A 15,567-nucleotide genomic window follows, 5' to 3' on the forward strand; every position below is an offset into this window, starting at 1 on the left:
CAGGCTAGGCTTTCTGAAGGTGAGAGACCAAAAGGGAAGGGCCCAACCTAACTTTGGCCCTAATTCCTAGATAAGTGTGTCAAGCCATTTAGGCCAGCCAGCTGCAGCTGAACTCCTGGCTGATTGCAACTGTGTGGCCCACCCGAAGGGAGACCGGCAGAGCATCCACCTAGCTGAGCCCGACCCAGACTGCTGACCCACTCACTTGTGAGCCTGCAAAATGGTGGTGATTGTCAGCCTATATAATCTGGGGGCTTTGTTATAGAGCAATAGGAACTTGATGCAACAGTTCAGTGTATTTATTAAATATTTCACTGTATCTATGCTGTCATCAGATATGATATGAAAAATCTCATGCATTATTATGGTTTTTAAATAGTTCAGTATGCTACATTATAGAATAAGATTTTAGTGATGTGCTGAAAATAAGGTCTTTGATACTACATAAAATGAGGTTTGTTGATGTATTCAGAATTGCTTTATCTTAAATCAGAGATTCAGCATTCTAAATTACTGCTCTCACACACATTTGGTTGGAACTCAGTGGCAATATATATTAAGTGTGTCAAAAATTTAATAATTTACCCAATAAATTGTATATATGACTAAAAGATACTCTAAGATTGTGGAATACATTTTATATTTACCAGTTGGAATACGTAGTGTATCACTTTTTAACTTGTCTCTAGAAGGTTTTCAGTCATTCCAAAGAGCAAGGTCTTAAATTGATTTCTAGGCAGAATTTCTTTGAAGATGTACAGAATCCATGGTGAGTAAGTAATCAAGAAAAACTTCGAGTTTCAGGGCAAAGATCAACAAGTTCTGAAAAAGAAAGCCAGCCTTGTCTCTGACATCTCACCTCCACTTATTAATTTGTTTTAAAATTGGGTTAAGTTCCTTTTTTTTTAAACACTTTTTTTAATTGAGTTATAGTCATTTTACAATGTTGTGTCAAATTCCAGTGTAGAGCACAGTCTTTCAGTTATACATGAACATACATATAATCATTGTCACATTTTTTTTTGCTGTGAGCTACCACAAGATCTTGTATATATTTCCTTGTGCCATACAGCATTAATCTTGTTTAGCTATTCTGCATATGCCTGTCAGTATCTACAAATTTTGAATCCCAGTAAGTTACTTTTTTTATTTGTTGAGATAAATTCATTTAAAAAATGTCAATTGCTTCATGTACAGTGTCCATAAAATAAACTGCATTCATTTTTAGTATAGATTTTGATGAGTTTTGACAGAGGTGTTTTGATGAGCTTTTGACACCCCACAGTCATTACTTCAGTCAAGATCTAGAACATTTCAGTCGCCTTAAAAGGTTGACACTGTCCCTTCCCAGTCAGTCTCCACCCCTAATCCTTGGCCTTGCACACTCGCTCATCTGTTCTCTATCACTCTTGATTACACTAGTGCTTTTCTTAGAATTCCATGTAAATGGCATCTTACTACTAGTCTCTACTCTGGGCCTGACTCCTTTTGCTTAGTGTCATATGTCAGAGATTCACTCATTCTGCTGCATGTATCAGTAGCCTGTTTCCTTTCATTGCTAAGCGATGCTCAGTTCTATGGGTGGACCACAGGTTGTTTATCCATTCATCGGTTGATGGGTATTTTAATTGCTTCCAGTTTTTGACCACTATCAATAAAGCTTGTATAAACATTTTTGGACAACTCTGTATGGAGGTACATGAATGGAAATTTCTTCTGGGTAAATACCTAAGAGTTGGAATGGCTGATAAAGAGTAAGCACATATTTGACTTTATGAGACATTGACAACCCGTTTTCCAAAGTGATTTTACTGTTTACATTGCCATCAGCAGTGTATGAAAGTTCTAGTTTCTCTACATCCTCACCAACACTTGATATTTCTCAGTCTTTTAAATTTTAGCCTTTCTAGTGTGTGTGTGTAGTGATACCTCATTGTGGTTTTATTTGCAATTTTTTGATGACTATTAGTTTTGAACATCTTTTCATATTCTTTTGGTTATTTTATCTTATTTTCAAAGTGTCCATTGAAATGGTTTGCTTTTTTTTTTTAAGTTCGGTGCTTTTCTCCCTCTTATCAATTTGTAAGAGGTTTTAAAATTAAACTAAAAAGTTCCTTTGCTATCTATAGAATATTTTCTCCCTCTCAGTGGCTTACCTTTTATTTTCTTAGCAGTATACAAAGAAGAGCTGAAATTTTAAATTTTGATAAAGTGCAACTTACCAATGTTTTTCTGTTATGGTTAATGGTTTTTGTGTCATAGCTAGGATATCTTTGGTTTCCCCCACAGCTGCAAAGTTTTCGTCTTATGTTTCTTCTACCTTTTTAATAGCTTTAACTTTCCACTTAGATCTATGATTCATTTTAAGATAATTTTTGTGTGTCGTATGTGGTCAAGGCCAAGATGCATTCATTTTTTTTTTTCCGTATGGTTATGCAGTTGCTCAAGCACCATTTATTTGAAAGCTCTCTTTCTGCGTTAAATTACCTCATCTACTTTGCTGCAATTGAATATATACGTGTAGATCTATTTCTGCACTCACTGTGAGCTCAGGACGTTTTAAAAAGTAGTCGTCTTTATTTTACTTGTATTCTGACGGCCTCTTAACACATAATCATAACCGAGTCACACTGAAGGACTGACTAGCTGAAGGAGTGGGGGCTGGGAAGGAGGGATTGTTAGGACTGGAGGGTGGTGGGGAGGCAGCCCCAGCAGGAAGTGAAGGTGTGCAGCAACACGCATGCACCGAGCACTGGCTGGTGGGAGAAAGACAGCCCGTGAGAAAGGTTTGTCTCACTTTCACAATAAACATGTATTTTAATTAAATAATGAATGAATTGATGGATGAATAAATTGGGAGGTGGAGAAGCAGATAAATGTTCTCTCCTTATAAATTACTACTATTCCTGCTTTTTTAAGGCTTTCAATGCATTTCATTCTAAGACCCGTTTGGCATAGTGTGTCAATAAGCAGAATGAATTTCGGTGCCATCTGGTAAAAGTTTCTCATTTTACATGTTAAGAAAACATTCCAGCCACCGGGGAGACAGATAATGTTCAAGGCACATAGCAAATGGTCAAAGCAGAATCTCGATCCAGATCTTTGGACTTTTTGTGCAGGTTTGGGTTCCTTCAACTACACTCAAAGTTTTGTTTCTAACATCAAAAGTGGTGCTTTTAAATAAATAACTGAACCAACTTCAGTAGGCTAAAAAGGATTTTTAAATCTCTTAAAGTATACCTAAAAGGGAGTGAATGTTTTGCCAATTGTTAAATCTCATGCTTTCTTCCCTCCAAGATCAGTTTGGGTCTAAATAATGTTTGAAGACTTTATAGTACTGTCCTGGGATATAATGCCTAATTGTGTAGTGCTCAAATCAAGCAAGGGGTATGTGCACATCCCCTTCTGTATAGTTTTTAAAGCAGGGTTACGCTTGCAGGAAATCAGACATCTGTGATAGTGATGGGAACGTAAGGAGCTGTGAATAGTTTGTTGTTTCTTTCTGTCTTGTGATTGAATATAAACTGTTATATTTACTTATTTCCTGAAAAAAGAGGTCCCTCTCAAGAATGAGGTATTAAGTCTTCTTTCTGCAACTAAATTACATCATCAATAGACAATGGATCAGAATAAAGATATTCAACATTAGCTTTAGGAAACAGAATGGCTTTCACAGCCAAGGCTAGACTTGGGACTAAAGTAATTTGAAGGCACTAATCTGTTAACAGAATGAATGTGTCTTTCATTCAGGAGAAGGGTTGGCCAGTAGTGGAAACATAGCCCAAAATGTTAGGGATATAGACGCATGCAAATTAGTGCCAGTAGTGCTGAGAGACGAGAATGTTCTTTTTTTTTTTTTAAACCTTTCTTCTTTCTTCTTTCTTTCTCTCTTTCTCTCTTTCTCTCTTTCTCTCTTTCTCTCTTTCTCTCTTTCTTTCTTTCTTTCTTTCTTTCTTTCTTTCTTTCTTTCTTTCTTTCTTTCTTTCTTTCTTTCTGTGAGAACATGTAAGATCTATTCTCTTAGCAAATTTCAACTATACAACACAGTGTTACCAACTACAGTCACCATTTATAGTTCGATCCTTAAACCTTATTCATCTGGTAACTGAAAGTTTGTACACTTTTACCAGTCTCTCCCAACTTTCCCTCACCCCCCAGCTTCTGGTAGCCACTTTCTGCTTCTATGACTTCTACTTTTTTTTTTTTAAGGTTTTTTTTTTTTTTTTTTCAGATTTAGACTATAAGTGATACCATATAATATTTGTCTTTCTTTGTCTGGCTCATTTCACTTTCATAAATGTTCTCTGAGTTCATCCATGTTGTTGCATATGTCAGGAGTTCCTTCTTTTTTAAAGGCTGAATAATATTGCATTTTATGTATATACCACATTTTCTTTATCCATTCATCCTTTCATGGACACTTAGGTTGTTTCCATATGTTGGCTATTGTGAATAATGCCACAATGAACATGGGAGGGGAGTGTAGATATCTCTTCGGAGATAATGACTTCATCTCCTTTGGGTATATACCTAGAAGTGAGATTGCTGGATCATATGGTAATTCTATTTTAAATTTCTAAGGGAACCTCTATACTTTTTTCCGTAGTGGCCTTATCAGTTTACATTCCCACCACTAGTACACAAGTGTTCCTTTTCTCCACATCCTTACCAATATTTGATGTCTCTTGACTTTTTGATAGCACACATCCTAATATCTCATTGTGGTTTGATTTCCCTGATGATTAATGATGAACAGCCTTCCATGTACCTATTGACTATTTATATGTCTTCATTGGAAAAATGTCTATTTAGGTACTTTTCCCCCTTTTAAATTGGGTTATTATTACTTTTGCTATTGTCTCTAGGAATTTATCCACTTTTCTAGGTTGTCCCGTTTGTTGGCATGTAATAGTTTATAGTGGTATCATGATGGTATGTATTTCTGCAGTGTCAATTATAATGTCTTCTCTGTAATTTCTGATTTTATTTGAGTCCTCTCTCTCTCTTTTTTTCCCCTTAATTTAGCTAAAAGTCTGCCAATTTTGTTTATCTTTTCAGAAAACCAGCTCTTGTTTTGTTGACCTTTTCTATTATTTTTCTGGTCTCTGTTTCATTTCAGAGATGCACTCTGATCTTTCTTACGTCTTTTCTGCTGCTAACTTTGGCCTTTGTTTGTCCTGTTCTGGTCTTTGGTTTAGACATTTAGGTTTTTTTTTGTATGAGAGCTTTCTTGTTTCTTAATGTAGGTGTTTATAGCTATGAACTTACCTCTTAGAACTGCTTTTGCTGAATCCTTTGCTGTATACTTATATCAGACAAAATAGACTTTAACCCAAAGACTGTAACAAAAGACCAAAAAGTAATTATATAATGATAAAGGGGTATATAATAATTGTATATATAATATACAAAGGATATAACAATTGTAAATATGTATTCACTGAACCTATGAGCACCTAAATATATAATGCAGATTTTGACAGTTGTGAGGAGAGAAATAGCCATACAATGACAGCAGAGGATTTCAGTATTCCACTTTCAACAATATATGTGTTATCCAGATAGAAAATCAGTAAAGAAATATTGGATTTAAACTACACATTCAAACTGATAGCCTAACAGACACACATATAGAACATTCCATGCAACAACAGCAGAATACACATTTTTCTCAATTATTGCACATGGAACATTCTCTGGAATAGATCATATGTTGTGTCACAAGACATGCCACTGATTTTAAGAAGACTGAAGTCATATCAAGCATCCTCTCTTAACACAACTGTGTGAAAGTAGAAAGCAGTTACAAGAAGGAAACTAAAATATTCACAGGTATGTGGAGATTAAACAGTAAGCTCCTCAGTGACCAGTGGGTCAATGAAGAAGTTGAAAGAAAAATTTAAAAAAAAATCTTGAGGTAAATTAAAATGAGAATGTAACACGCCCAAACTTAACTGGAGAATGTTCTGAACTACAGGTATGTGTCTTATTCGGGTGTCCAGTGTAATCCTGCTGTAAGGAGGAGTAGTTTGGGTTGCCTGATGTCATTAGACATCTGGGTTTTATGTCCCACTTCCCATTCTCTAATTTGTGGTCATCAAGTCATCTTCAATTTATATTTTGGCTTCCCAGAAGCACATTCATGTTGACAGTGTGCTGGCCAGAGGATATTAGTTTCCAGGTCTATTAATCATTAATATTCTAAAAGTTATTGAGTAAAGTGTCATTTTGATTTCATATCTCAACCTCAGCCAACACAAATATGGTACAGACTCTGCATCCGCGAATGCGATAAGCAGCTGAGGAGATGGTCGTCCGTGAGTCTGCAAGGGAAACATGGTAGGAAGAAACTCTCGTGGAGGATGAATCTTGGCATTGTGTCAGATGTTACTGAGCCAGCCAGGGAGGGACTCAAGGATTACTAATATTTGGAATTCAGTTTTAGTTTTTTCTTATCTGCATTATAATTCACTTACATGATCTTCTCATTTCCAATATGGAACCCTGTGGGGTTATGCGTTGGAAAGAAGGGAACATGTTTTGTTCACCTTTGTAGCAAAATTAAGCTCAGCTACAGAAAAGTGATGAGTTAGTTATGAATACAAGAAGGAGCCAAGAGAGATGTCTGGGGCTCCGCAGTGATCCCAGATCTTCAGGTCTGGGTTTGACAAGGAACAGAACAGAAGGGTGAGTGTCCTCTCGTCCTCAGTGAAATTGTCCAGTGCAAAGAAGTGTTGGATATATTGTTTTCATTATTCCTCTTTGTGCAGCAATTGTCTCTTAGGAACTAAGTTGAACAGAGACTCACAATGCATTTTTTTTTTAATCTCAGGTAGCATGTATATTTTTCTTTAAAAATGTAGTTGCTTGTAAGAAGAACATCCTTATATGATTAAAATAGAATCACAGATGACTTTTTTCCCTCAGGAGTATCATTTAATGCGTGGGAAAAATATTAGACTGACATTGGTGATAGTCCTTTGTCACCACCTGGCTCACGTGGATATGTTTTAAACTTAGATTTTGGAACAAGAAAGGGATAGCTATAAAAAAATGATATCATTTTCAACAGGATAATCTCCAGTGACTTTTGATATGATAGAGTCTGACAAAGTATTTCCATCTAAATACTCTTTCTGTGAAGTCATGTGGTACAGAATCTCTGTCATTCTCCCGCTAAGCAAGATTTAAGGTTCTGACGAGTGTTTCCCTTGGACTGAGTTAAAAGGTATGCATTTGTAGTCAGACGAGGTGCAATCTTCTTCGTTCAGTTCGAAAGGAAGAGTGTATACCTGTTTCTCTTTGCTCACCGCAGATGAAATCAGGCATTTTACTGTCCCCTTAATAACGTCTAGACGGCACTGTGTCATGGTTTGTGAGAAAGTGTTCGCTAAATTAATGGAAGCATAAGCTTTAGCGCTACTTCTGTAAAATTAAATGTGGAATTCAATAGACTGTGTCTAAACTAAACAGAGCACTAAATTGAATTTGTATTCCTTCATTTTGGGTTAAGAAAATAAAGGAATTACTGGTAGAGCATAGAATGTGGATTATTCATAGAACTGGAGCAAATTATTAGTTTTAGATAGAAGACACGCATATGTAAAAGAATGCTTGGATATTTAAGGTAAGCCATGATTTATGAGCTTAAACATACATCAGGAGAAAAAATATTTATGTTAAGGCTGGAAGGTTGAAATTGCATTTTGTGTTTGTTTGTTTGGAGTGGGGGAGGTCTACAAAAAGCTGGAATTAGAAAACATAGATTCTTTATGGAAAACACAGATCAATGGTTGGAGAGGAGATGTGAAGGGAAACTTCTGTGCCTCATAAGAAACTCTCAAATACTAACGGAGAGGCAGCTGCTGCGGGATTTAACTGTGGGGGACTGGCCTTCATTCCATAAAAATCTAGAAAACGGAAGAAAACATGTGAAACATCTGTTTAATATTTAGAAGAATAGCATGCGGTTTTGATCCCTGCTAGGAGAGAAATAAACATGGTGAACCCTACCCACTGTGGCTTTCTGACTGAGGGAAACGTCTGGACGGCAGTGCGGGGAGGAGCAGCCAGACAGATGGCAGCCTTGCTGAGCTGAGGAGACAGAATGTGTAGCTCAGGGAGGCCTTAGCAGGTGGAATTTGCGGGGCAGGGTGTTAGATATTTGGGATTTGCATAGAGAGAGAGAGAGAAACCTCCAACACTCAGTGAAGTAGATCTGTCACCTCTTCATGCAGGAGAAAATCCCACGTGGCCAGGCAGAGAGCCATTGTAAGGTATAGAGTAAGGGTTGCTCCAGACCCACACTCACAAAGCTTAGAAAACAAGCCTTGAACAGATTAAGCTGGTTTGGGCGAAACCTAGTGTCGAGAACTCTAAAGGGTCTGTGTGAAATGTCACCCCACTTGTATGTTCATGTGTTAGCCTGCTATGGTTTCATGGAAGCTGGCGAGAGACCCAAGACCCCTGGATTCGAGACAGTAGACAGTTTATTATTTGCAGCAGTAACAGTAACCAGAGTGTATGTACTTTTTGTGTTGGTTTCCTGAATCTCAGTTCCCACAGGCAGTGCAAGGAACTGGGTGTAACGGGGGGTTGTGTTACAGGAGAGGAATCCAGATCTTAAAGAATCTGAATCTTTTATCATGGAAAACAAGCATGCCTGTCCTTTGCTCCAGAGGGAGACATTATTATTGAGGATACTGTTCATTTGCTTGAAAGGGAGAGCATTTCTTTATTTTCCAAGGTTCATTTCTATTAAAATATCCTTGAAAAGGTAGCACAAACCAGAGGCAGCTCATAACTTGCAACAAGATTTACAGAAATGTGAGAAACCCATGGGGAAGTGTGTCCCAACAGTATTCACCATCATTTCTACACTATTTTGTCCTCTGGTAAATTTCCCCATGAGTATGCCACTCTCTTGGCCACTCTGACCAATGTGATTGGCAGTGTCTGGGACCAAATCCATTCTATTTATCTTGTGGAACATTTAATTAGGGCCACTATCAATAGGACTTCAAGCAGCAGGATGAGGCCAACAGCAGTTTTGACCTCAGTTACTCCCCCAACCAGCTAAACAAATCTCCATAACCCATTAAAGTCAACTTTAGGAAGCAACCTTGAACAACTGATAGCTCAATGAAGATGTCGAAAGGTATCGAAAGAAAATATTTGGAATTGGATGATATGAAAACACAACATATAAAAAAGCCATGGAATGCAGTGAAGGCAGTGTCTGGATAGAGATAGATAGCTTTAAATGCTTATTTTGGAAGACAAGTAAGATCTAAAATTAGTGATTTAAACATCCACCTTAAAAGTTGGGAAAAGAACAAATTAAATCAATAATATGTAGAAGAAAGGAAAAAAATAAAAAGGAAAATCAATGAAATAGAAGCTGGTTCTTGAAAATAAAAGATAATCAATATTGATAATTCTGTAGCCAAACTGGTAAGGAAGGAAGAGAGACGACACAAATTGTGAACACTGGGAGTGAAAGAATGGATATTCCCAAAGATGATAGAGAAATTGAGTGGAAAATAAGAGAATACTATGAGCCAATATATGCAACAAAATAGACAACTCATATGAAATCGATGAACTCTTGAAACAGGTAACCAAGTTGAAAATCTTAATAGGCCTGTATAATAATTTGCTAGGGGTGTCATAACCATGTGCCACAGATTGAGTGGCTCAAACAACAGAAATTTATTTTCTCACTGTTCTGGAAGCTGGAAATCTGTGATCAGGGTACAGACAATGTTGATGTCTTCTGAAGCCTTTGTTCTTGGGGTGTAGATGGCTGTCTCCTCCCTCTCTGTCTTCACACTGTCTTCCCTCTGTGTGTATCGGTCCTCACCTCCTTTTTATATAAGGACATCTGTCATATTAGATGAGGTCTAATCATCTCATTTTAAGTAGATGACCTCTTTAAAGGCTTCATCTCCAAATGCCATCACATTCTGAGGAACTGGTAGTTAGAGCTTTAACATAACGAATTTTGAGGGGGTACAGTTTAGCTCACAGTATCCTATATATTAAAGAAATCAAATTTGAAACAAAACCCCACCACCAAAAGTCTAGATCCAGATGATTTTATTCATGAATTTTATGATACATTGAAGAAAGAAATAGTACCAATCTTGCACACACATTTGGAGAAAAATCGAAGGGAGACTGCATCGCATCTTGTTTTATCAGGCTACCATAACTCTGATACAAAAATATTACAAGAAGAGGATACAAATATCCTTTAAAAAGACATTACAAGAAAATAATAGATACAAATATCCTTTAAAAATGGCAAGTCAAATCCATTAATGTATAAGCATGTCAATGCATTATGACTACGTGGAGTTTATTCCAGTAAAGCAAGGTTGATTATACATTTGAAAATCAATGTAATTCACCTTATTGACAGATAAAGAGAAAAAAAAAACATATAATCACATCATTCTTTCCAGGGAAAAAAAGAAATACCAATTCATGATTTTAAAAAATTCTCACAAACTCAGACTAGGAGGAAACTTCTTCATATTTAAAGAGATAACCTTCACATGGCTTAAGCTAGCATCATACTTGGTGGTGAAAATTTGCACTCTTTTCCTTCAGCTTCAGCAGTATTTCCACACTCACCACTTCTGTTCAACATTACACAGGAGGTTCTGGCCAGTGTGATGAGGCAGTGAAGAGATATGAAGGCAGACAAATTTTACACAAAGAAGTATAAATATATTTGCAGGCAACATGATTGTGTCCATAGAAAAATCTACGTGATCTGTAAAAAGGCTATTATAACATACAGTGAACTTAACAAAGTCGAAGGATACAAAGACAACATCAAAAAAAATCAATTCTCTTTCTACATACTAGCAACAAAACAACCAAAAATTGAGATTAAAAAATAACATGAGAGTAAAACACATGAAATACACAAGAATAAATTTAACAAGATATATGTAGATGGCATGTATACTGAAAACTATAAAATGTTGCCAGGAGAAATGAACAAAGAACTAAATAACTGAAGAAACATTGAATTGTAAGAATCAATATGGTTGAAATATAAATTCCACCAAAATTGACTTACAGAACTTATGCAATGTTTATGGGCTTTAATTTTTGTCGAAACTGTTAAGTGAGTTCTAAAATTCATATGGAAATTAAAAAGACCTATTATTGCTAAAAATAATTTTGAAAAAAAAACAGTGGAAGATTAATATCGCATGATTTCAAGACTTACTATAAAGCTACAGTAATAAAGACAATGTAATTTTGGCACAATGATATATCTATATATTATATACCTATATCTCTTCAAATAAAACAGAATAGAGTCTAGAAATAGACTTACACATATAAGGTCAATTGAGATACTACAAAACTCTTAAGGCAATTTATGGAGTAGGCTTGTCTTTACTATAAATGGCACTTAAATAACTGGTTATCTTAAAAATAAACTTTGAATTTACCACATACAGTGTACAAAATTGACCCATAGACCTTAGCATAAAAGCTAAACTAAAACAACTCTTGAGAAGAAGACAATGGAGATCTTTTTTTATGAACTCGAGATAGGCAAAAATATTTTAGATACAAAGGCAAAATTAAAACCATAAAAAAATGGACAAATTGAATTTCATCAGAGTACACATCTGTTCTTTGAAGGACATCATTAAAGTGAAAAGGCAAGCCACAGGCTGAAAGAAGGGATTTGTAACTGATTTATATTTGTCTTAGGATTTGTATCTAAAATCTATTAAGAACTTTTTAAACTCAATAATAAGACAACTGAGAACAAAGTAAGTAAATGATTTGGACAGTTTCCCAAAATGACATAAAGATGGCCAGAAAACATGCAAATCTGCTAAAGATCACAATTTTCGAGAAGATACAAATTAAAATCACAATGAGATGTTACTCATAGTTACAAGAATATTAGTGAGAATGTGGAGTAACTGGAACTTCCATATGTCACAGGTGGAAATTAAAAAATGACATAATCACATAATGACATAAATTCCCAAAAGAGATGAAAACACATGTCTACCCAGATACATATATCTGAATATCCATAGCAACTTTATACACTATTTTAAAAACTGGGCCAACCTAAGTGTTTATCAACAAGTGAATACCTAAACATTTTGGTGTATCTGCATAATGGAATGCTACTCATCAATTAAAAAAAATGAATTACTGATAACACATAATGACATGCATGAGCCTGAAAAATATTATTCTAGTAAAGAAAGCCAAAAAAGACTGTATCCTTTTCTATTACAGGCTATTAGGAGGTATTAAAAAGGAATATATATGTATAAATATATATATGTGTGTGTGTGTATAAATGAGTCACTATGCTGTACACCAGAAATTAGCACAACATTGTAAGTTGATTATACTTCAGCCAAACAAAAAAGACTCCCTCCTGTGTGATACACATTGAATTCTAAAAGGGGGAAACTGTGTAGCGGAATGTAGGTGTTTGCTTGGAGCCAAGGCTGGGGATGCAAGTTCTAACAGCGGCGCTAGGGGACTCGGGTGGTAGAATCCCTCTTTGTTGTGATGGTAGTTATGTGGATACGTGCACTTTTCACAAACACACTGAATTCTATACTTCACACTGCTGCCTTTCAGTTGTATATAAATTATATCTCTTTATAGTTGACTTAAAAAAAGAAAACTTTAAACAGCGAAAAAAGATCTTTGGGGTTAAAACAATTGGTTTGCCTTGAGCTATTCAAAACTGTTTATAGGTAGAATTGAACTTTTTCACTCATTTGATTTCAGAGGTGGCCAAGATTTTATCTGGTTAAAGAAATACGAGAATAGGTCACGTGTCACTTCTAGTTAGAAAGTTAAAACCTATTAAGTGCTTCCCCAGGCTCTCTTTTCCCCCTGATAACATTTGGGATGGTGGTTTCTGCATTAGCCCAGATTTCTGAGGGACAGGCAAGCAGAGGCTTCCTGCTGGCGCAGGATACAGATATAGTAAAACTCGGTGGTTTTAAGCTAAGATTTTGTTTTTATTATTTTTTGGTTGTTTTTGTTTTTGTAGATTAAGAATAACCTACCTGGATTGACACAAAATTTTTCTTTTTATACATGTGCCTGGCTTAATTATAGTCTTTCTGTGTATATGAACCCATAATTTTCTTAGGGAGTGCAGCCTATTTATATAGTTTTGACCACGGTTTCTATTCTTAGATGTGCCTGTTGGCTTCTTGCTGTTCCAAAACTACAACCTATAATTAGATTCATTGAGGTGGACAAGAAGGTGTCTAATGAGAACAAACTGCCAAGTCAGCCAAACGTATTTTCACAGCGACCATGTCCTTCTGATAGTCAGCTGATGTAAAGCCACATAAATCAATTACATTCTCAGTGTCACATATATTCTTGACATTCTTACAGTAGAAACTTTTGAAATATGTTTTAAGTGGATCTCTTCAAACAATATTTTGGCTACTTATAAATTGTTCTGGAATGCAATTATTAATTTTGAAAAGGTAGGTTTTTGAGATGTAATCTATGTATAGTAAATCTACTCTTTTTAGGTTTATAGTTTTGACAAAACTATTTAGAATTTTGACAAAATATACATGAAGCCCTTACCACCATCAAGATAATGGATTATTTCTATCACTCCTCAAATTTCCTTTGTTTCATTTTGTCATCAATCTCTTCCGTCCAATGCTAGCCCCTGGCAGCGTACGTTGTGATTTCTGTCCCTATTAGCTTTGCCTTTTCAAGCATGTCCTCTAAATAGAGTCATGCAGCACGTAGCTTTTGTGTCTGACTTCTTTCACTCACCGTGGTGCTTTTGAGTTCTATGCTTGTTGTTGTATTATTATTATTAGTGCCTGTAATTTTATTCCAGAGTAATGTTCTACTGTATGGCTATACTACTATTTATCCATTCTGTAATTGATGAAAAGAATTTTAAAAATATATATCTGTTTGACATTTTAAGGGACATTCATTTTTGAAATTATTCATAGATTCATTGGGATGATGTCAGATCTAGAAAAAGGAAAACACAGTGGATTTAAGACGGATGAGAGCTTGATACCAGAAAATGCACAGGGCTTACAAAAGACTGACATGTTAACTTCTAGTCTCCTTCCAAAGGCTACGAGTTAACTGACTTTTTAATCGTTAATGGCAAGAAAACACAGTCGTTGAGAGCACGATCTCCCAAGGCAGGCTCCTTCAGTTCCAGTCCCAGTTCGACTGCTGACTCGTTATTTAACCTTGTTTAAGTTGATTAACGGCTCTTGCCCTCAGTTTTCTCAAGCTTAAAATAGATAGCCTCTGCATCGTAGTGATGCTTTGATGGACTGAAGGAGTCTATCAAAGAAAAGAGAAGCTAGAGCAGGGCCTGCTGTCGGCTGTGACCTTAGTTCTCTCGCATTCGGGCAAATACACATTTCAAACCAGCAGCGCTCTGTCCACGCCTTCTCCCCAGCACTGTGCACATGGCGTGGGGCCACCCCTCCTCACCTGCTCGGTAAAGAGCAACTTCGGTCACTGCACTTTTGTTTGCCTTTAGAACTTTGATGATGAGGTGCTATCTGAATGGGCTCGAAGTTAGTTTATCCCCTTTAAAATACCATTCTTTTCTGTATCCTGTCAGAGACTGATTAATTCATTGAATATCCCATAGACACACATAAAACAGCAGTTTCACATCTAACGACATGTAAATCTACTTTTAATCCATCTTATGTAAGAAGTGAGCAAGTTTGGGGCGAGGTTGTGCACTTAGAGAGCACTGTTAGTTCCTTTATAACGTCTAGGGGCAGACTGCCAGGAATAACAACAGATTTTCCTTTTATTAACTTTTGCTTAGTCTTTGATTCCAAGGAGGGGGACTATTGTGGGCTAAGTTTAATTGGCTGAACATAAACTCTTGATGGTCGATGACCATGTAGAAGCTGAACTGTAACAGCTGCCAGAAAGGCTGCTCCTCTGCCTCAATCCGTTAGTGATTTCCAGTGACACAGGAGGGGGGCGTATTGTCTCTCTTTCCCTTAAAAACATTTTTTAAGTGAGTCAATACAATTTTTTAATAAATTAGACATTGTTATAGTGAACGGAAGGAGACAGATTCTCCTAGAGCTGAAGGCCCTGAGGGAGAGACTAAAGCACGAATAAAATCAGGGAAAATACTCACCTTTATTCATTACATGAGGCTTCTTCCTTTAGACTAGGCAAAACAATTTTTTTTACTCACTTCTAGCTCAGAGGGCTTCCCTAAAATTCTGTTTTACCGCCAGGTAATGAATAAATTTCTTGTGACAGTTCACCTCCAAGACATGGGATCATTCTGACAAATTTGACATCGTCTGTTAGTCAAAGGTGGTGGCGTGACATAGAGCTACTTGGACAGCGTCACGAAGGAGGCTCCCAGGCCTTCTTTAGGGTTCCAGAGACACGTGACGAAACCTGTCATTGCCTTGCAGAAATCGTGTCTTGTTGACGCGCTTCAGAGATTATTCTGTCATTAAAAGGAGACGTAGTCCTTTTAGTGTGAGGACAGTAAGGCCTTTTCCTACCTTT

Source organism: Camelus dromedarius, chromosome 21 (genome assembly GCF_036321535.1).
Source record: "Camelus dromedarius isolate mCamDro1 chromosome 21, mCamDro1.pat, whole genome shotgun sequence".
NCBI lineage: Eukaryota > Metazoa > Chordata > Mammalia > Artiodactyla > Camelidae > Camelus > Camelus dromedarius.